This window comes from Amblyomma americanum, chromosome 1 (assembly GCF_052857255.1).
Source record: "Amblyomma americanum isolate KBUSLIRL-KWMA chromosome 1, ASM5285725v1, whole genome shotgun sequence".
In the NCBI taxonomy this organism is placed as follows: domain Eukaryota; kingdom Metazoa; phylum Arthropoda; class Arachnida; order Ixodida; family Ixodidae; genus Amblyomma; species Amblyomma americanum.
In genome coordinates, this window is record NC_135497.1 from 410,275,482 (window position 1) to 410,298,107 (window position 22,626).

The 22,626-nt window shown below is 49.4% G+C and overlaps 1 long non-coding RNA gene across 1 annotated transcript; it reads right to left on the minus strand.

The window, feature by feature from the left end:
* Nucleotides 1–2,656: 2,656 nt before the first annotated feature.
* On the minus strand, nucleotides 2,657–4,255 carry LOC144102861 (uncharacterized). Its single transcript, XR_013308246.1, has 3 exons — nucleotides 4,051–4,255; nucleotides 3,130–3,201; nucleotides 2,657–2,695 (listed from the first exon to the last, which is right to left on the minus strand). It is a non-coding gene; the product is annotated as an uncharacterized LOC144102861 (long non-coding RNA).
* Nucleotides 4,256–22,626: the final 18,371 nt, after the last annotated feature.

Sequence of the window (22,626 nt, forward strand, 5' to 3'; positions counted from 1 at the left end):
TGTAACTGCAAGAGTGTTTGATAGTGACTGCTGGTTTGGTAAATTATAATTACTGTATTTATTTAACAGGTATGCTGCCAACAAGGCATCGATGCGAGAGTGTTCTGTCCTGTTCAACATGGCAGAGTCAACCCAGCTAGTGGTCATAAATAGGGTCCTGGATTTTCTGTGCCACATCGCTTCGAATGTGATTCACTTTTCATCAGATAAGGACAGGTTGGCTGAAGATTTCCGGAAAGTGAGTGTTTAAATCCCTCTTAGCCTACTGTTAAACTTTGAATAACTGATTTCACCAATGCCATGTTCATGATCCTTGGGCTTAATGCAGTGTAAACAATGCATATGTTTAAATGTTGAAGCATTTCATGCATTAAATTTTCTAGCTTTTGACTTAAGCATGCTGAAGAATGCTCCTTTCTTACATGTAAAACTGAGGCAAATAGAAAATGCTCAGAAGCAAAAACTAGTTACCGGTTGGTTTTGCCTAAGCTTGCACACTGCTGTCATGTAACTAAATTCCCCCATTTGCCACAGAGTTATACCACCATGCTTGAGCAGTTTCATTGACCAACCACGGTGAAGGTCCTGGCTTTCCCATTGTAACTGTTGCTGTCTCGTCTTTTCCAGCTTGCAGGCTTTCCAAATGTCATTGGATGTATTGATGGGACCTACATACCAATACGGTGCCCTAGCAACAAGATCAGGTCTACTTACATAAATAGACATGATCAGGTGTCAATAACTATGCAAGGAATATGCGATGCAAGAGGAAAATTCATGGATGTGTTTACCGGGCCACCAAGCAAAGTGCATGATGCACGAGTGTTGAGGCTGTCTCCGGTGCACGAAGACTTGCCTACACTGTGCGAAGTCAACAAATTCCACATTTTAGGTGATGCCGCTTATCCCATTAGAGAGCACTTGTTGACGCCATTCAAGCACTACGGGCCGATGACAGCAGCCAAAACTAATTACAACCAGTGCCATGCAACTACAAGGGTGATCATTGAAAATGCTTTTGGAATGCTGAAGCAAAGGTTTCGGCAGCTTCGCTACGTTGAGTTTACAACTGTAGACAAAATAACAAAGTTCGTCGTAGCATGCTGTGTGCTCCATAACATATGCTTGGATGGAGGTGACTTTGACGTCAATGATTTGCTGACAGATGATGAGAGAAAAGAAAGAAGAATTGATGCTGCCCTTCACAACACGCTCAGCCTAGCAGAGGTAAGGGCAAGTCGACAGCCTGTGTCCGAAAGCGAAGGCGCTCTTCGCCGATTGGGCGAATTGAAGAGAAATTCCTTGGCCGAGAACCTATAAGCTGCATTCACAGAGATCAAGTTTTTGTTGTAGAAACATTTATTTCACATCAAATGTTTTTCTTCTTGTCAAGTTTGCTTCATCATGAACTCACGACGCATGCAACCTGTACATATTATTGTATAAATAGTTTTTGTATATACTAAGTCTTCTCCTTATCCTCTCTTTGTGCCCTCACCTCTTTCATTTAATTTCTCCATTCGGCCTGCTATCCTTTACTTCCGCTGCCCCAGCTCGGGTGCTTCAGTATTGATGGCAGATGCCGGGGCTAGCGAAAATCTTTTCCTTCCTTTTTATTATTATTTTAATAAACCATTTACTACTACTACTTGTCAAAGCGTTTTACAAATGACATGCTTCGATTGTATGAAAAATGAGATCAGAGCAGACATTTATTGCATGCTAGAAAAAGTGTGTAAATAAATTAGAATCAGTTTTGACGGGAGATGTACCTCCCGTCAAAAGTATTCGGCCCAAGGGGGTTTGCTTGTGAGGCATCCTGTATGCATCCTCAGTGACCATAACCTCTCAAAAAAAGGTATGGCTTCATGTCCTCAGTCCTCCCAAGCTTTGGACTGCTAGATGCGCTAGGGATCCCAACTGAATAGCTTAAAAGCAAACCCCTTGGGGTATATTCTTTTGACAGGGGCTGTACACCTCAAACCAAGTTCTGGATGCTACTCCTTTTCTGCTAGAGTTTTCAAAAGTGCCATATGCTCGGAATGAGCTTTTAGCAGCTCCTGATGCCTTTGCTCCTTCCTTTGTTCTCTATCTTCCTTTTTTTTCTCTTTCTCCCTGTGCAGTTTGTTCATTTCGTCAAAGAACAACTGCAGGTGTTGCATTCTAGAGTTGCTTGGGCGCAACCTCCGGTCGGCTCTTTTTTTCTTGGGCTCTTCGTCCTGCGAATCTGTACCGGCTTCAAATGAACAGTCTCCCCCTGATGATATCAAAGACAGGGTATCACCACTGAACTCCGAGTTTTCCTGGACGTCTGCGCTGGTTGATGGTCGAGGACTTGCTTTACAAGTCGACGCTTTCTTATACCTCACGGTGTCCACACCGCGCAAGACTTCCGGCTCCAAGCTGTCATCTATAGCCTTTATGGCATCAAACTCTTGCTCATATTCCACGCGGCAGCGGGAATTTCCTGATGTATTATTGTGCTTCTCTTCGTTCCTCTTCCGCTTTGACACTGTCTTGAAGCGTGTTTCGCACTGCACAGCAGTGCGATGAATGCCGAGAATGCCGAACATATCGCAGGCAATTTGCTCGAACATAGCTCGCTTGCTGCGAAATTTCTTGAGTGGGCCCACGTCTTTGGCATAGCGTGCATAGTAGTCCAGAAGCAGCTTTGTTTGGCGTTCATCCCATGAAGCTGCGTTTGAAAAGAAATAGGTGAAACAAGCTTCTCTAGGCATTTTTGAATTCAGTCTCACAATTAAGTTTGAGTGTTGTTTATTTGGTTTAAATATACATTATACCTGGAAATTTATCTTTATTAAGACCTTTTTTATGTATGTTGTTTAACTCTAGGTGAAACTTTCAAGCATGACCAAACAGATATATATTATTGCATACATGCTCTCTACATTCATTTTTTTTTCAGGCATATTCACCACACCAGGTAAAATGAAGGCATCCTCTTTGTGGGTACATAAAAATAAGCATGCAGCTTCACCATTAAAGCATAACAGTGGAAGAAAGACGAATTGATTTGATGCATGCAGGGTAGCTAACTCAGGTTTGCCAACTGCATCTGAATTGCTATGGTATTAACATGCATTCAGGAAAGTTAGTATCTGAACTAACCAATTGACACCGCAGTTTCGTTCGGCTTCTTTGAAGAGTCCATAACTTCAGGCATTGTATGGTCTTCCTCCTCTGCATAGAGAAAACATCAAAATAAAAAAAATGACTGGCAGTTTAGCATTGTCAAGCCCAAAATATTGCGCGAAAGCACGTTAATTTCTTTAGGCACACTGACACAGATAGCCAGTTATACGGCCTTCCTTTCCTCAAAATGAAAGGGGTCTAAACTTTGCGCTGTTTTTGAGAAAAAGAAAGGCGCATAACTGCCTCAGTTTTGCAGGTAGACGTCACCGTTTACTCGCAGAACGATTCAGGTGTCCGCCAACCCAGTTACGCTTTTTACTCAGAGGCTTCACGCAGACACACACTGCTGAAACCCCGGGGAGTGTGCTGTGTAGCGACACGCGAGGTAAGTGCAGGATGCTAGACATGCAGTTGACACGGGTGTTATGAACACGGACTTCATACGTTGATTACGCATTTCTGCTGGCCACGTGAAGAAAATTATCTTCCGCGCCAGTAGTGTTATTGGCGAAGGCTTATTCCAACGGCCGACAAAAGACCATTATTCATTCCCGGGCAGACAGATTGCACTGAAGTTTGTCTGAAGATGGTAAGGCTAGGAATAGACGTGCACAAGCGTCCTCCGTGAGCTGCTACAAAATGTGCAGTGCGTACGCACGGAGCACGAGGGAAGGAAAAAACGCAAAGTTGGAAACAGTCACACCATAGCAAAAGTTATTGTCCATTTTTTTTTACACTAGAAATCGCACGCCAACGCGCACGATATTAGGAAACAACCACAATGCTGCTTTCGGCGTCGTACGTCGCTAGAAACTTCCACAGCCCTCAAAACAACGCCGCTGCGAAAAGGCGCGGAAGCGCGTTGTTCGTCCGGAAGAGAAATAAGGCCCGACTTACCGTCGATCATTGTAGTCAACACGACTTCGGCTGGTGAAGTATATCCAGAATGGTCCCATGGGGCGCTCATTTTTGCCGGAGACTGACAGCCGAAGTAGCGACAGGTACACGTGAAGCAGAAGCGGCGACTGCGACGCAGACTGAGTGCGACCACGTGCGGCTACTGTTGAGTGTTGACACCAGCGGTGCCGCGGCGGGGTTCCGGAAGTGACGTCCCCCTTCTGCCTCCTGCGCTTCCGCTCTAAGAATTCGCAGACCATTCGGCTTGACCAGTCTCGCTATGCGCTCGGAGCGAGAGCGGCTCCCACTCTGCCAGATCCAAACCGGATCGCGGGAGCGACCAGTCGAAGACACCATAAGTGTGATACAGCGAGCCCTTGGCGTTTCGAACTGCTGCGGTTTGGTGGTGCGGAACAACGTTTTCTTTTCGTTTTCATGCCGCCTTAGATACTGTGACCCACGGCTTATTTCTATTAGCAAAAAAGGTAAGAATCTAGCTGTGCCATTCTATTAGCGATTTGATTTTTTTATTCTGAAGGTCAGCCAGGTTTGTTGAACTAGATGAGCTTAAAATGCCTATTCGTACTCGGGATAAAAAGGGGTTAAATCTTCAACTATTGAATCATAGTTCCACTTTCCGTGAAGAATTATTGATGTCGCAGATGTTCTTTAGGAAAACTAATTCAGAATAGAGCATGCATCGCTTTGCAGTCGCTGATTTCTAGAAGGCATCTGATGGATATAGATTCTCACGATTATTAAAATCCGTTCGAGGGTTTTTGCTGATTCTCGCGCAAATCCGGTTGGTTCTTAGAATAACTGACCGAGGTTAAAATTGAAACAGATCGATTATGTTGTTTGCTTCTGCATGACATTGGCGAGGAAATATATTTGTCCGGCGATTTAATGTCAGGGTTGTCAAAATTAAAAAAAGAAAATATACACAATTCAGAGCATGGCAACAAGCTAATTTAGGGCATTGCACAATTTACGACAGCATTCTGGGTTAGTCTGCGTGGCGTTTAGTAAACGCCGAGGAACACGCTTATGGCGGCAGCGTGACAAATAAGCCGCAGCGATTCTATATCCGATTTAACACTAACAACAGCGCATGACATCCTTCGGTGAATCACACAAGGACCACGCTTCCGCGCGACGCTTCCGGATCGTTTCGTTGTACAAAAAATTCTGATGAATCAGTCAAGTTTCCAGCGTTTACGATTTTAACGCGATAGCAATAAGAAGCTCGTGCCGCACAAAAGCCGCCACCACCGTCGTCGTCGTTGGCTTCGTTGACCGTGATTGAGAAATCCAAGAAAAAGCTTCGGAGAAGCAACCTAGGAGGCAGATGGGCCATTTACGTTACCTTATAATGATGTGTCATCACAACCTACCCACTGGATTGTGAGAAAACTGCCCACCATGTCAGGTGGCAGTCAAATTAGGGATCGGCCTCTCGGGAGCCTGGGACGTACAAGGATCACCAGTGGCAGCACCTGCCATCGCAAGGCAGTGCCGCATCGCCTATCCGCTACACCACTGGTCCCCCGGTCCTGCACTTAAATACTTTGCTCTGGAGCACATTAATGGATGCTACAGTGCGCACCGCTACGTTTACACTGACGACTCTGTCACATCCATCTCACCAGCGATTGGCGTCCGGATTCCGTCAACGCGCAGCACAGTTTCGACTACACTCAGTCAAAGCACCTCGACGACTGCTACCGAGCTGGCTGCTCTGCGAGCAGCACTTACATTCTGTAACCACCGCAAACAGCGTGGGTTATCTTCAGCGACTCTCGAGCTGCACTACAATCGATAAAGTCATCACGAAGCCTGCAGGAGCAGATCGCCAACAACGTGAACAGATTGCACACTGCTGCCTGGACCTACGTCACCGTGTTGTGCTGCAGTGGTTACCCGCTCACTGCGGCCTCGCAGGCGCACGGCGACACCGCCTTGCTCCTACCCATAATCTTTTCTCGTAGTGATGGAGCGAGACCTCTGGCTAATAAACCTCGGAAGAAGCAACGATCTTTGTGGTGCGATCCGCAGCGTCAATATAGACCCCTACATCGAATCGTCCCTACTCGTGACTTAATAATAATAATAATTGGTTTTGGGGGCAAAGGATGCGGCTTCGGCAGCGCGAGGGACAAAATCATTATATCTTTTTCTTAGGGACACGGGTTTGAACACACTTTGACAATCATGTATGTGTGTGAGTGCGTGAGTGTTGAGTATGCTTGATTTCACCTTTCATCCTTTTTGTTTCCTTTCTCCTCTCTTGTTCGCCCACTCCTTCTTCTGTTATGTTCTCTTCTTTCGCCCTCAATAGGAATAGCATGTGAGGATAAAAAACAGGCAGACCTCTCCTGTATTCATTAAAGCATCTACTCCTCCTCCACGCCGCCAGGAGCGGTACGAAGACTTCCATGGGTCTATGAATGCCAATCAGAGAATGACCCCTTCAGTATATATGGGCATCAACCCATTAAACTATCGCGTCATACCCTTCACGTGGAGCTTAAGTGTCCCGTTTAAATTTTTGTTTGTGCAAGTTTCAGTGAGTACATGAATATGTTGCTCCTAGATGCAGATATGACGTTTGATATGAGAGGACGCTTCGGAATGAAGCTGCGAATGCTGGTGAATAGAGACTTTCGGAATAGGGGACCCTATCGATCAGGGGGTTGGGTAATACCGGCCCTCCAGTGCACATGCCCAGAAAAGTAACCACATTCGGGTTAGTGTCCTGCACATGCACACTTGCAATCTGCTATACCCCTAACAAATATCCCACAAAGCCTTTTCATTCTGGTCACTTCAATAATCCGCCTTGTGCGCTTTGCCTTTATTCTTTTTCCCAGTTTTCCAAGTTTCAAAATGCGCATTGCATACGCTAGGAAGAAGTGGGTGAGCAACGCGCCTAGCTTGTAATCGAATGAGCAAATAACGTTTTTGAACGCAAGAGAACACGAAGAGAATCTAACCGGAGACTCTGTAGCTTTCGCAGTGATTGTTTGCATTAATATAAAGCTGCTATTCGTACCGTGAACCCTCTGCCAGTATATGCATGCCTCCACAGATTTCACTGCGCCTACGTCTATTTCCATGCTTTTTAAAAATTTGCGTCGCACCAACGACAACAGCCACCTACGCTTGCGAACTCTAGTTAACATAGCCCCTTAATTCATAACGAATCAAGCATGGCACTGTTGCTCCCACTCTGCATCAGATTACACATTATGATGGGCGCACTGAACACAAATGTAGAAAATAAAAAAATTAACAAGTAGCACCCCCGAACCGGACAGTAAGCATAACTCGGGAGATCGATGCAAGGAAATATTTTGGATAAAGCGAAACAGCTCGAAGACGGGACGACAGAAAAAAGTGACACATATACAAGCGACGTCGTCCTGTTAGTTTTTTCTGCCTTCCTGCTTTGGCGCTTTTTCGCTCTTTCCGATGATGCACCAACCAGGCCAACTCAGCACTTTACTGCGGGGCAAATGTGCGTCTGTCTCAATTAATGCAGCGAAGACCTTTTTTCACATTTATATGTCAAACTAGCAAAGGCAAACAAGCTCTTGGGGGCTGCTAAGCCCCTTACTTGAGCCCTTGTAGGAGCTCCATTGAAGTTCTAACCTTTGGAGGTGAGAGTACCAAGGTTGTTCTTACCGTCAGGAGATTTGGACACCTGCCGATGGATAGCTAGACACAAGCTGCTGCTCAGAACCTAACACCACGGGGCTCAACTTTTGACGAAAGTATGCATTAACGGGGAATGTGTGTAAGCACATTCACACATTGGTGGTAATTCCCCGATGAACTTGCTTTCGAACACTTCAGGGGCCGTATTTCTCAAAGATCCATTCCGTTTTCCATTTCATTTGGCCATGACGTCCATAGGGAGGAAAGCAGTAGCCGCAGGGAAAGCTAATGGCCAATCACGGACGCCGCAGGTCTGGTCGTGGCGGCGCCACATAGCAATGTCCCCTGAAGTCTCTTGATAATTTGAAAGTACCGCCACTCTTATAACTTCGCCGCCACCGCGGCGACCTCCTCGCTTTCTCCTCGTCTCTGCACAGCCGGGCAGCGGGCATTGGCGGCACGCCGGGTTTTGCTTCACGACGTTTGGTCTCCCTGCCGTTGCCCATGGAAACGCGCGCCGCTTGTGTGTTTGCTTGAAATTTTCTTTTCGGGTCGCGCAATGTTTCGCCTTGCCTGGGCTCACGAAAGTAGCACCCATGGTACCCTGTGCTGTGCGCTCACGTTATGCCGGGCTGCAGTAAAAGGCGTGAGGATGGCTTCGCAACTTTAATTTAGTACGCAAACTTCTGGAAAACTGGCGCCACGTGAATGTCGGCCAGTTGCCCATGCATAGAGTAAGCGCTGCCCGTATAGATAGATGAACAACTTGTGTAGGATTGCCTGGACTGGCGGCGTACGGCTTCCAGAGCCCGTCATATGACAGCTTGATGATGTCATCCAAACATTAACGCGAATTCAAATGCTAACGCGACCCCATTAAGGGCCCCTTGTCGCAGAAAAGCCGGAGTCGTTGGCGTCTGCGGCGTAGGATGTGAGCGAAAAATTCCTCCTCCTCCTCCTCGTAATGTACGCCACTGCCTCAACAGATAGCGCGCGACGGCAGCGCCTCCCGCGCGTATCGTTCGGGCGCCGTGGGTTCATGCGGGCAAGCAGGAATCACGCGCTGAACGGCGAACAACGCAGCGCACATTCAATGCACGTTCACCTCGAAGCTTGGGGCTTGCTGCCCGTTCGTTCTGCGCGGCGCTATGCTGGAGTTCGTGGCATCGGGTTTGTCGAGGACGTGGCTTGCCACTCCATTCCTCTTTTTCACCGTACGTAGCAGATCGATTTGTCTAACGGGCAAGGCGTAGTGCCGCACGGGCGACGGCGTTCCGTGGACTCCCTGCCAGTGCTGCAACACGCTGTCGCGTTCCACTCTTAAAGCGGAAGCTTAAGCGCCTTTTTTGCAATTGCTGGCATTTTGCATACCATCTGCGGGTACACACACGCCACTGGCTAATCTCGTGATGGGACTAGTAATGTTTCTTCATTAAATGCCCAGGTGGGCGAAATTTTATCAAACCCCAAAACTACGACCTCTCCTCTCTTCTGTCGCCGCCGCCTTCCTTCCGGTTGGTATCGGTCGAAGGAACGCGAGCGGACGCATGCCATATCGGCTCCGTCAAGTGTCGCTATTTCTTTCTGCGCATAAATTCGACCTCTCTTGAAATTTGATCGAGTGGGTCCCTAACATCAGCAGGACTCTGGAGACACCAAATTTCATCATGTGGGCCCAATTTTCGCTTTGCGAGGGGAGATTGACACTTTGCTACGAGGAGCGGGCGCTAGGCCTAACGGCTGCGTCGCTCCCGTGGCGGCGACACCCTCGCCGCATCTCAAGATGGCTTCCCAAGCCCCTCTAAGGGGCTACGACCCTGCCGAAATGGCCTGGACGACTGTTTCGGCACCTCAACCTGAAGCTCCCGCGGAACCTGCACGTTTCGAGCACGAGGAGCTCTTTCAACTTGTCAACCGGCGCGGCAGAGCCGGCTCCAACACGGCGGCTGCCACATCGGCGGCGTCCCAAGCCAAGCAGCAAGCCCTCACGCACGGGCCTGCCTCATCGCGTACAAAACAAGCCCAGTCGCGTCAGTGGAAACCCCGCCCAATGCCACAGATGCACCCTGAAGACTACGTGGTCATAATCAAGCCCAGGGTCACCGCCGACCTACGGAATACGTTCCGACGTGGTGAGTTGGGCAAAGCCCTGAACTCGCACCTCGGTATTTCTACTGCCGAGCACGTTTTAAATATCGTCCCCGCCTGGGAGCAGAATCTGCTCGTTGTGGGCGCACGGAATCCACACCTTGCCGATCGCCTGCTCGGCGAATTCAAGTTGTCGACAACCAAAGGCACGCTGCCCGTACACGGGCATTTGAAACAAACCGGGGACGTGTGCCGCGGCGTCATCGGAGGCATCGCCGACGAAGAAACCAGCGCAACGCTCACCGCCCAAATTGCCTGGCGAGACGGCCAGATTGCCAACATTCGCCGCCTCGGACAATCATCCATCGCGGTGATCACCTTTGTTGGAAAGGTGGTCCCGCGGTACGTCCACTACAACGGGGAACTCACCCCCGTCCGAGAATACAAGCGCACTGTGCCGGCCTGTGTGAAGTGCGGTACTGTGGGACACCACGCGGACATTTGCCCCACGCCTAATTCGCCCAAGTGCGGCCTTTGCGGCCAAACTGTGACTGTGATGCAGGACGGCCGTGCGCCACACGAGTGCAACCCGTCCTGTGCAATCTGTGGACTAGCCCACCCCACGGGCTCGAAAGATTGTAAGGCAAAATTCCGCAGACTTCATCTTGCCGGAGCCAAGCCCTCCCAACATGGGGTAACCGAGAAGCCAGCGCCTGGAAACAGGCAAGGTGCCCCCGTCGACGAAGCCAATGGCGGCGCGGTACGCGGCAATCACGCCACCGGCTCGCGCGATGGAGACATCAACGCGGCCTCCTCCTCTCGCGGAGTGAAGTCTACGGGAGAGAAGAAGCGAAAGAAGAAAATGAAGAAGAATAAGCAGACCGGCCCCTAGCGGAGACGACGCCAAGCACTTCCCCGCCCTCAAACCAAGTGGCGCTGCCGGAGCCCGCGCCCCGGCGCAGCAGCAACACACTCAGGTGAGCAGCTGGGCAAAGGTTGCCTCCTCCCCTCCCTCCTCCTCACCCTCTTCCCCTCCTCGGCTTACGGCATTGATGTCGAAAGCCGCAGACAAAATGAGCAGCTAAGAGCCCAGATCGGGCACTTGCTCACCAAAATTCAAAATTTAGAGGAAAAGCTAGCTGCTGCGACGGGTATCCCGAGTTCCGACGCCATGGAGAGTGAGCCCGAAGTGCCGCCCGCGTTCGAGTCGGCAATGGCCGCAATGGAGGCGCGTCTCACCTCCCATTTCCAGAAAATGCTAGAAACGGCGATGAGCTGCATGGAGACCAAATGCTCGGCATCGGTCCCTGCAGCTATCAGCCGGTGCATGAAATCCACCACCACCCGAACGAGCCGGCGGTTCGAGGGGATCCGAGCCTTCAACAGGCACAAGAAAATTATCGGCACTCCCAGAGACGCGGATTCGGTGAACTCCAACCCCGCACCCCAACCCGGTGCTGGCTCTGGGTCGGAGTCCCATCAGCCCCCATCTGACACCTCCATTGCTAATGATGGCAGGACGACCTAACAAGCGTTCCCCTCCTCCGAAAACACACAAATTGGTAACCGTAACGCAATGGAATTGTAGAGGCTTCAAGGCCCGGCAGAAACGCGCGAACCTGCGTCTCTACCTAGAAAGTTTCGAGGCTTTGCCCGCCGTGGTCGCCCTCCAGGAGCCAGGAACGGTCTCCCAGTTGACTAATTACGCGACGTTCCAGCGAGACCCCTCGTCGTGTCTCCTCGTACACAAGTCGTACACCGCCTCCGAAATTGACCTCGATCTCAATATACCGTACTCGTACGCCATGGTAAGGATCCTTCCACTTCGACGGTCGGATCCTCCCCTACACGTACTTAATGTATACTGCTCCCCGAAACTAAAGCGAGTGACCTTCGCGGACCTCTTTAGCCGTGCACTTAAAGAGGCGGGTCGCGACCCTCTGCTGATTGTGGGCGACTTCAACGCCCCTAGCCAGCTATGGGGCTATCGTAAGGAGGAATTGCGCGGACGCATGCTGGCGGAGTTGGCGTCCACACTGCGCTCACCCTCCACACTGACCCGGCATTTCCTACGCGCGCAGGCAACTCGGTGACCCGAGACACATGCCCGGACCTCACCTTCCCTCGCAACATAAGACACGCTGACTGGATCAACACCAAGGAAGCCCTCGGCAGCGACCACTGCATCCTCAACACCACTGTTTATACACGCCCCCTCAAGCGCCCCACCACACAAGCACACATCCGCAATTGGACCACCTTTCGCCAAAATTTCCCATCCGACGCCAACACGAACATCACAAAGCAAGGCTACACGAATTGGTCCCAGTTAGTCATATCGCACCTTCGCTCCCACGAGAAGCAGATACAGCTCACAGAGGCAGTCACGGACGTGGACAACCGCCTCCTCCACCTCTGGCAAGCGCGCCGCGGCCTTACGCGCCGCTGGAAGCGCCAGAAACACAACGAGAAGCTCAAAGCGCGCATTGCGGACCTCACCCGGCAGGCAGCAGAGTACGCGGCCCAACTCGCTGACTCCAACTGGGTGGAACGCTGCAACACGGCGGCTAGGCAAATGTCGAGCCGCAACACATGGCGGCTCCTCCGAGCCCTCATCAACCCAACGCAGACCCGCACAGAAACGCACAAGCAACTACACAAAGCCATGCACTCATTCCAAGGAAACACAACGCAGTTGGCACAGGCACTCCGGGATCGCTACCTGTGCACAACTCAGGACGGCCGCACATCGGCCTTTTCCTACGCGGGCAGGGAAAACTCGGAGTTGGACAAGCCTTTCCAGCTTCACGATCTGCGGGCCAGTCTGGCCATAATGAAGAGGGGCACCGCGCCGGGCCGGGACAAGGTTACCGTCAAACTTTTGGCGAACCTTCCTGATTCCGCGTACCAGTGCCTTCTAGAATACATTAATGCGATCTGGACGGGGGAAACCCCCTCCCCATTGACTGGAAGACGGCCCTTGTCACCTTCATCCCGAAGGCCGGGAACCAATCGACACGGACGACCTCCGCCCCATCTCTCTCACCTCGTGTGTGGGCAAATTGATGGAGACGATGGTACGGGATCGGCTGTCCGAATACCTAGAACAACACAACACCTTCGCGGACACCATGTTTGGATTTCGCCCGCACAGATCCGCACAGGATGTCCTGCTCCAACTCGACCGCGAAATCTTTACCCCATCACGTATCCCCAAAACGACAAAATTGTCCTCACGCTCGACCTGAAAGGAGCGTTCGACAATGTAACTCAAGAGGTCATACTCACACACTTGAGGCAAACTCACTGCGGCATCAATACCTTCAATTACGTGAAGCAATTTCTCACGGACGGACTATCATACATCAAAATACAGGACCAAGAGCATGGACCTTTCCTGCTCGGCACGAGGGGGACTCCACAAGGCGCGGTGCTGTCCCCTCTGCTATTCAACATAGCCATGATGCGCCTACCTGCCCTGCTGGGTACCGTCGAAGGGGTCCAGCACGTGCTGTACGCCGACGACATCACCCTCTGGGCTACGCATGGATGCCTAGGGGACATAAAGACCAGCCTGCAAACGGCCGCCAGCATAGTGGACCGCTATGCCCGGGACTGTGGTCTGCAATGCTCCCCGCAGAAATCGGAATTCGTGCATCTGCGCCCCTCGCGCACATGCTCGACACAAATCAATCTCCCTGCAAAGCGGCCCCATTAACGAATCCAAGGAAATCAGAGTCCTCGGACTCTTCATACACAACCAGCGACGTTGCGACACAACACTCGCCAAGCTCCGGCAGGTGGGGGACCAGGTGGGCCGCATGGTCCTCCAGGTTTCCAACAAGCGCGGTGGGTTACGATGCAAAGACGCCTTACGGCTGGCGAACGCATTCGTGACCAGTCGAATCTTGTATTCGACTCCCTACCTCCACCTGCGGAAACAGGAAGAGGATGCTCTCGAGGTCATCCTCCGCAAAATCATGAAACGCGCGCTGGACCTCCCGGTCTCTACCTCTACCAGCCACCTCATGGGACTGGGGATGGTGAACACTTTCAGGGAGCTTCGGGAGGCCCAGCTCACCGACCAATACACTCGTCTCACAAAGACAGGGTCGGGTCGCCGCCTTCTAGCCCGACTTCACATCCAGCACACCCAATTCACAGAGGAGAGATGCCGCCTTCCCGTACACTGGAGACGCGCCCTCCACGTGCGGCCTCTCCCCACCAACATGTCCAAAGAGGACCATAATGGCAGTAGCCAGGCGCGGGCGGAAGCCTTGGACCGCCATTTTGGGAATAAACCAGGAGTCTTCTACGTGGACGCCTCCGGCCCGGACCCCAAGGTATGGTACACGGCCGCGGTCGTCCACGAGGGCAAAACAGTAGACGCCCTTACTTTCAAGGCCCAGTCAGCAATTCACGCAGAAGAGGTCGCCATCGCCCTGGCAGCCTCCGACTCCTCCTCCAAATACATAATCACCGACTCGCGAGGGGCTTGTCGAAACGTCGAGCAAGGGTGGGCTACTCCCCTGGCTTATCGCATCTATCAAAATTGTAGCAGAGACTCCGATCCTGCGCACCGATCTATTATTTGGGCTCCAGGTCACCAAGGCCTCCACGGAAACGAAGCAGCCGACGCCTCCGCCCGCGCGCTTTCTCTCCGGGCGTTTCCCTCGGGACCCGACGATGACCAGGACTCCGATTTCAATCCGGTTTACACTTTTAAGGAAATATGCGATTACTACAAATCCACCCACCAAACTCTTCCCACTCCTTGCAAAGGGCTGGGGAAGGCCAACGAGCGGGTACTCCTGCGCCTGCTCACTAACACGATGCTGTGCCCGGCAACTCTAAAGCAGAAGGGTATATGCTTGGGCTTGTTGGTTCATAACTTCAAGGTGAAAAACGTAGCGCAAAGAAACGAGGACACAGAAAGACGGACAACACACGGCGCTTACTTCCAACAATGGTTTATTTCAGAAAGAAAAAGTGGTTTTATAACGAAATCACGACCAACACGCTGACAAACCATGTGCTAGCAACGCGTATCAGCCAGATATGCGAGCTCTTTCGCCATCAATGATACAGAGGGGGTACTCACACAATCATCTTTCAAAAGTGATATCCATTCCGCTTCTATGATTTCTCGTGTCAACCGGTTATTGTGCACTTTTAAAACCATGCATTGTTAAAGAAGCGGTATGCAGTGACATGACCGGCAGTGGACTGACAACCCTCTTCCCCGCATATCATCTACGTCACGCCCATGCTCTCGAAGCCTATCATTCAGGCATCTGCCGGTTTGCCCTACATACTGCTTGCCACAGGAAAGAGGAATTTGATAAATGACATTTTCAATACAATGGACAAACTTTTTCCTATGTTTTTTCGTACAACCAACACCGTTTTTAGATTTTTTGAAATGTTTCGTACACAGATGACTCAACTTCTTAGGCGCCGAAAAAACCACTCTGGCTCCCGAACGTTGCGCTATTTTTTTTGAGATTATGAGAAAACTTATGAAAATAAGGAATGACGGCAACATTTTCTTTCTTACTCATGGCTTCCTGGTTATCCTGGCCTTTTTTATTGCAGACTTTCTTCAAAACACCTTCCGCCACAGACACTAGGACATGGGAAGGGTATCCAGCATTCTCAAGCCTCTTACATTGCTGAGAAAAACTTTCATGCATGAGGTGCGGGCAAGACTTCTTCAAACAATTAAAAAATGAAAGGCTAGCAATAGATCTTTTTAAGAGCTTAGAATGGGCTGAATGAAAAGGTAACAATGGTTTTTCGCCGCGGGGTTTGAACATCCAGTACGTCCGATCATGATGCATTGTGATGCTGATGTCAAGGAATTGGATTACCCTGTTTTCAGGTAGTTCAAACGTTAGTTCAAGAGGACTAAAATGGTTACGAAAAAGGTTGAGAACATTAAGAACATCATCCGTAAAGGAACTGTCATTACTGTTAAGAACAATCAGAAAGTCGTCAACGTACCTAACAATATTGATTATATTGGTATCTTTTACAATATCAGCAAACGACCTATCCAAACGGGCTAAAAACAAATCGCTGAGGATGGGTGCAATGCAGGAACCTATACAGATGCCATCTTTCTGAAGATAAGGTTTTTCATCCCATACAATGAACGTTGACTTGAGATATAATTTCAAAAGTTCTATAAATCCATTCACCGAGATGCCAGACGCATTTTGAAAAGCAATCGGCCCTTGCTGGTCTGTACATTCTTCAATACAAGATAGCAAAGCATCATGCGGAATGGAATAATACAGATCTTTTATGTCCACAGAGAAAGCGCATAGGCCTTGTCCTTCATATGACCTGAAAAAATCTAGAACCTGCTCCGAATTACGGACAAGAAAGAAATCCTGAATAGAAAGCAGCTTTAGTTTTTCTTGTAGGCACATGGCAACCGATTTTTGCCAAGTACCATTCTCGGATACAATAACTCGGAAAGGAACATCAGTTTTATGGGTTTTTGCATTGAAGAAAACGTGAAGGAAGTCCTTTTTACAATCCGTAATTCTTTTCAAAACAGAACCAAGGTCTAACTTTTTGCACAGTTTCTTCGCTTCAGCTTTTTTCTTTAAAATGTTTACAGTTGGGTGGCAGTTGAAAGCGGAGGACAGAGGTTCACACGCTTTTTCATTAAACATACCAGACGGAAACACGGCAAACCCTCCTTCTTTATCCGCAGAAAGGAGGCACAATGAATGCTTCTCGAGATACGACTTAACACGATTTACAGGAAGTCTGGAAGGCTGCCACTTACATCTCACCAAGGTATCGACGCCTGCCGAAACACACCGGTCAGCCTCTTGTTCAGGGACGATTCGGGAAATCTGGTGAACGAACGTGAGCCGCTCCGCTGAAGACGTACTTGGTTCCAGAGCAAACTTAGGACCCAACGATAGAACAGATTTCACATGGTCAGGAAGATCCAGTCCTTGCGGGGTATGGATGACATACCGGGGTGAAGATGGCTTGTTGCCAAGCTGACTTCTGAGAGAGCTCAGTTGTCGCTGCCAAACGAAGTCCGTAGTCTGACTGACAAGCCGCTGGCACTCTCGAAGCTTGTTCCTTGCTGTGGATTGGCTCGACCTTTGGTGAACAAGAAGATGCAGCAATTCCTTGTAGAGACGAGCTTGTCGAAACGACTCAGCCTTCAGAATCTTGCACACTCTGACGCCATGTCCTCGTGAAGGGATAAACCCACCGAAGAGACGCTTCACCTCATCTGGTAGAAGATTATTCCGGCAGCAAAACGTCTTTCTGTGTCCTCGTTTCTTGGCGCTACGTTTTTCACCTTGAAGTTATGAACCAACAAGCCCAAGCATATACCCTTCTGAAATATATTTCTAGTACAACGGGCCCTTTTATGTGTTCTGTGGATACTTCGACTGTCATAGCCATCATTGCTGTCGCAACCAGTCGCGCTAGGACATTCTCGTTCACCAGATTTCCCGAATCGTCCCTGAACAAGAGGCTGACCGGTGTGTTTCGGCAGGCGTCGATACCTTGGTGAGATGTAAGTGGCAGCCTTCCAGACTTCCTGTAAATCGTGTTAAGTCGTATCTCGAGAAGCATTCATTGTGCCTCCTTTCTGCGGATAAAGGAGGGTTTGCCGTGTTTCCGTCTGGTATGTTTAATGAAAAAGCGTGTGAACCTCTGTCCTCCGCTTTCAACTGCCACCCAACTGTAAACATTTTAAAGAAAAAATCTGAAGCGAAGAAACTGTGCAAAAAGTTAGACCTTGGTTCTGTTTTGAAAAGAATTACGGATTGTAAAAAGGACTTCCTTCACGTTTTCTTCAATGCAAAAACCCATAAAACTGATGTTCCTTTCCGAGCTATTGTATCCGAGAATGGTACTTGGCAAAAATCGGTTGCCATGTGCCTACAAGAATAACTAAAGCTGCTTTCTATTCAGGCTTCCTTTCTTGTCCGTAATTCGGAGCAGGTTCTAGATTTTTTCAGGTCACATGAAGGACAAGGCCTATGCGCTTTCTCTGTGGACATAAAAGATCTGTATTATTCTATTCCGCATGATGCTTTGTTATCTTGTATTGAAGAATGTATAGACCAGCAAGGGCCGATTGCTTTTCAAAATGCGTCTGGCATCTCGGTGAAAGGATTTATAGAACTTTTGAAATTATATCTCAAGTCAACGTTCATTGTATGGGATGAAAAACCTTATCTTCAGAAAGATGGCATCTGTATAGGTTCCTGCATTGCACCCATCCTCAGCGATTTGTTTTTAGCCCGTTTGGATAGGTCGTTTGCTGATATTGTAAAAGATACCAATATAATCAATATTTTTAGGTACGTTGACGACTTTCTGATTGTTCTTAACAGTAATGGCGGTTCCTTTAAGGATGATGTTCTTAATGTTCTCAACCTTTTTCGTAACCATTTTAGTCCTCTTGAACTAACGTTTGAACTACCTGAAAACAGGGTAATCCAATTCCTTGACATCAGCATCACAATGCATCATGATCGGACGTACTGGATGTTCAAACCCCGCGGCGAAAAACATTGTTACCTTTTCATTCAGCCCATTCTAAGCTCGTAAAAAGATCTATTGCTAGCCTTTCATTTTTTAATTGTTTGAAGAAGTCTTGCCCGCACCTCATGCATGAAAGTTTTTCTCAGCAATGTAAGAGGCTTGAGAATGCTGGTTACCCTTCCCATGTCCTAGTGTCTGTGGCGGAAGGTATTTTGAAGAAAGTCTGCAATAAAAAAGGCCAGGATAACCAGGAAGCCATGAGTAAGAAAGAAAAAGTTGCCGTCATTCCTTATTTTCATAAGTTTTCTCATAATCTAAAAAAAAATTACGCAACGTTCGGGAGCTAGAGTGGTTTTTTCGGCGCCTAAGAAGTTGAGTCATCTGTGTACGAAACATTTCAAAAAATCTAAAAACGGTGTTGTTTGTACGAAAAAACATAGGAAAAAGTTTGTCCATTGTATTGAAAATGTCATTTATCAAATTCCTCTTTCCTGTGGCAAGCAGTATGTAGGGCAAACCGGCAGATGCCTGAATGATAGGCTTCGAGAGCATGGGCGTGACGTAGATGATATGCGTGGAAAAGGGTTGTCAGTCCACTGCCGGTCATGTCACTGCATACCGCTTCTTGAACAATGCATGGTTTTAAAAGTGCACAATAACCGGTTGACACGAGAAATCATAGAAGCGGAATGGATATCACTTTTGAAAGATGATTGTGTGAGTACCCCCTCTGTATCATTGATGGCGAAAGAGCTCGCATATCTGGCTGATACGCGTTGCTAGCACATGGTTTGTCAGCGTGTTGGTCGTGATTTCGTTATAAAACCACTTTTTCTTTCTGAAATAAACCATTGTTGGAAGTAAGCGCCGTGTGTTGTCCGTCTTTCTGTGTCCTCGTTTCTTTGCGCTACGTTTTTCACCTTGAAACTCTAAAGCATTTCAATCCTCAATTCGACGGGCGGTGCTCACACTGTGGGGAGGTGTCGGACACCTACCACATGGTGTGGGCCTGCCAGCAGACCCCATCCCTACCCCCTATCCCAAACCCCACCCGAGAGGACTGGGAGGCGACCCTGTCCGGCTGCTGCACCCTCCAGGCCCAAAGGGCCTTAACGCAGCGTGCCCGGGCTGCGGCAACCACCAATGGGGTGCCTGACTAGGCATCCCCAACTAGTGGTTGTAAGGGCGTGACCCTTCAGGTCACGGACCCCAACACCTCTATCTATAATTAATAAATGTTTTTACCACCACCACCACCTTCCTTCCCTCTCTTAGTGTACGGTATAGGTGTCCACCATGAAGTGGGACCGTTACTGTGCCCTTTCCTCAAAATCCACTAGAGTCAGAAAAGCACACTGGCGTCGAGAGCAAAGATGCAACGTCCCTTCGTGAAATGCAAGGGCGATAGAGAAAGAGAGATTGAGACAACTATTTTTCAGGAAATAAATGGCGGGTCTACTGCGTCAATTCAGCCGTTCAAGGTGGTCGGCAACTACTCTGTTGGCCACCTCTCGCGCTCTCGTCTTCACCCTGGATTGAACGCCTGGGTCCAAACTGTCGAGAACAGCTTCCCGTGGTTCATGAGAGGGAGATGTAAATAGATGTACCGGAGGCGGATCCTCCGAGCAGTCCCAGTTTACGGGGCCCGAAATGGCAGGCTCACCGCACGATTGACACAATGGGTTTTCCAGATCAGGGAATATGTTAGAATATGTCCACCGGTTCGCCTGCGACCGCGTCTGCAGCCGTCGCCATGAAGTAGCCAGTTCTCTGCTGAGCGAATCGTGCAGAGGAGGCAGGCGCACTAGTAGCTCTCTGTAGCATTGCGTTATGGACCGATACGTATCTAGGGCCTCACTTCAGGGCGCTCCCATGTCAGAAGCCTTATCACCTTCTCGGCTGATAAAACCTCGCGCATAGCTGTGAGCGGCTTCATTACTTGAACCACCCACGTATGCCGGGACCTAGTCCACTTTCGCTCCTGTCTTTAGGTAACGTTTTTGCAATCGATAAGAATTGAAATCGATAAGAATCGGCGGGGGGGGGGGGAATCTCGCGGTGCACTGGAAACGCTGTCTCATCGAACGATACCCTGGCGACCCTGACCCTGTACCCTGCACACCAATCTTGCATGAAACAAGCTTTCTAGGAACTCTAAAAACGCAATCGGAACGGGAAATTTCCGAAGCTATGTGCATTGATAAAGAAGGTTTAAAATGTGTCAGCACCCCATCTGTTTTTCTTGTCCACTGTGTTCACTAGGCGCTTGAAAATAAACGATTTCCAACTAGCCCAAGTTTCTGCCTTAATAACCAGGATCTGGAGTACCCAGGTTCGAACCCGACCGCGGCGGCTGTGTTTCGATGGAGGCGAAACGCTAACAAGCCCGTGCGGTGTGCAATGTCAGTGCACGTTAAAGACCCCGGGTGGTCGAAATTATTCTGGAGCCCTCCACTACGACACCTGTTTCTTCCTTGCTTCTCTCAGTCCCTCATTTATCCCTTCCCTTACGGCGCTGTTCAGGTGTCCGCCGATACAGTGAGACATACTGCGCCATGACACATACTGCACTCATGAGCGAACCATGGTGAGCGTCTGTGCATTCCTCGAACACTCGGGCTTGACGTCGCGTCTGTTCTCCGTCAGGTAGTTACACGCAGTGATCGAACGGTCCGCGAGTTCTACCTTGAACGATTAATACTGGAACCCGACCGCGGCGGCTGCGTTTTTATGGAAGAAAAACGCTAAGGCGCCCGTGTGCTGTGCGATGTCAGTGCACGTTAAAGATCCCCAGGTGGTCGAAATTATTCCGGAGCCCTCCACTACGGCACCTCCTTCTTCCTTTCTTCTTTCACTCCCTCCCTTGTCCCTTCCCTTACGGTGCGGTTCAGGTGTCCAACGATATATGAGACAGATACTGCGCCATTTCCTTTCCCCGAAAACTAATTATTATTATTATTATTAATACTGGACGCCCCACTCCAGTTGTAGCCAACACAGTTCTGTGCGTGTTTGTGTTAATTCCTCCAACATGAACTAATCACGCGCACAAACTGGACACATTTCTTATTGTGTAAAGAGTTTGTATATATTACTTCTCCCCTATCCTCTCTTCCTGCCCCTCACCTCTTTCATTTTTTTTTCTATTCTGTCTGCTATCCTTTATTTTCGCTGCCCCAGCTCAGGTGCTTCGGTATCGATGGCAGATGCCGGGGCTAGCAAAAATCTTTTCCTTCCTTTTTACTATTATTGTAATAAAAAAAACTACTACCACCACCATAAAACGCCGGTGCACTTTGATGCGTTCAGCGGAACGGAATGTTTTATGTAAGCAGCGCCTGCCGTGGTGACCGACACCGCGGACCGCGGCCGTAATGTTAATAATAATAATTATTGTTTTTTGGGGAAAGGCAATGGCGCAGTATGTGTCTCAAATATCGTTGGACACCTGAACCGCGCCGTAAAAGAAGGGAGTGAAAGAACAAAGGTAGAAAGAGGTGCCGTAGTGGAGGGCTCCGGAATAATTTCGGCCACCTGGGGATCTTTAACGTGCGGCGGCCGTAAGGTTAAATTGGTTTTGGGGGAAAGGAAATAGTGGGCTATCTGTCTCCCATATCGGCGGACACCTGAACCGCACCATAAGGGAAGGGATAAAGGAGAGAATCCGGAAGAAAGAGCGGCGACGAAGCGCGCGGCGCACCCACTCCCCCTCTCCTGTTGCCGTGGTAACGGCGCATGCGCTCAACTGGCCTCTCTCGTGTACCGCGTAATGCTCGACTGGTAGCCTTGTGCAGCTCCCGTTACAAAACATTGGCCACTGTACAGTGAGGGGCCAACAGCACAGGGCTCCTATTTTGCTGTTAGCTGAGGAGGTTCAGATGGCGGTAGGCTCCTATTTTGCTGTTAGCTGAGCAGGCTCAGATGGCGGTAGGCGTTTGCTTGGAGCTGTTTCCTTGCTACCACGTCCTCGATTCCGCGTCAGGTGTTTATGCGGCGGGGGGTTCATGTGTCGGTTGAACCACTGGTATTTAAAAGATGGCGCTCTACTGTTCGAACACCGGTTCTCACGATCTGCAGCTCTCGAGCGGTACTCAGTTTGCGTAAGCTTGGTCGATAGCGTGAGCGCTAGAAGGTTTTCGAGGAGGTAGTGGTGACCAGGTGTGCATACAAGATCAATATCAGGTAGGATGTGTTCTCTGGGTTTGAGCACGTGATGCGTGGGGGCGGATGTTCTTCCCCTGCCGTTATTGCGACAGGCCGCTTGAGACTCGGTGATGATATTTGTTTGTTTCTTCTTCC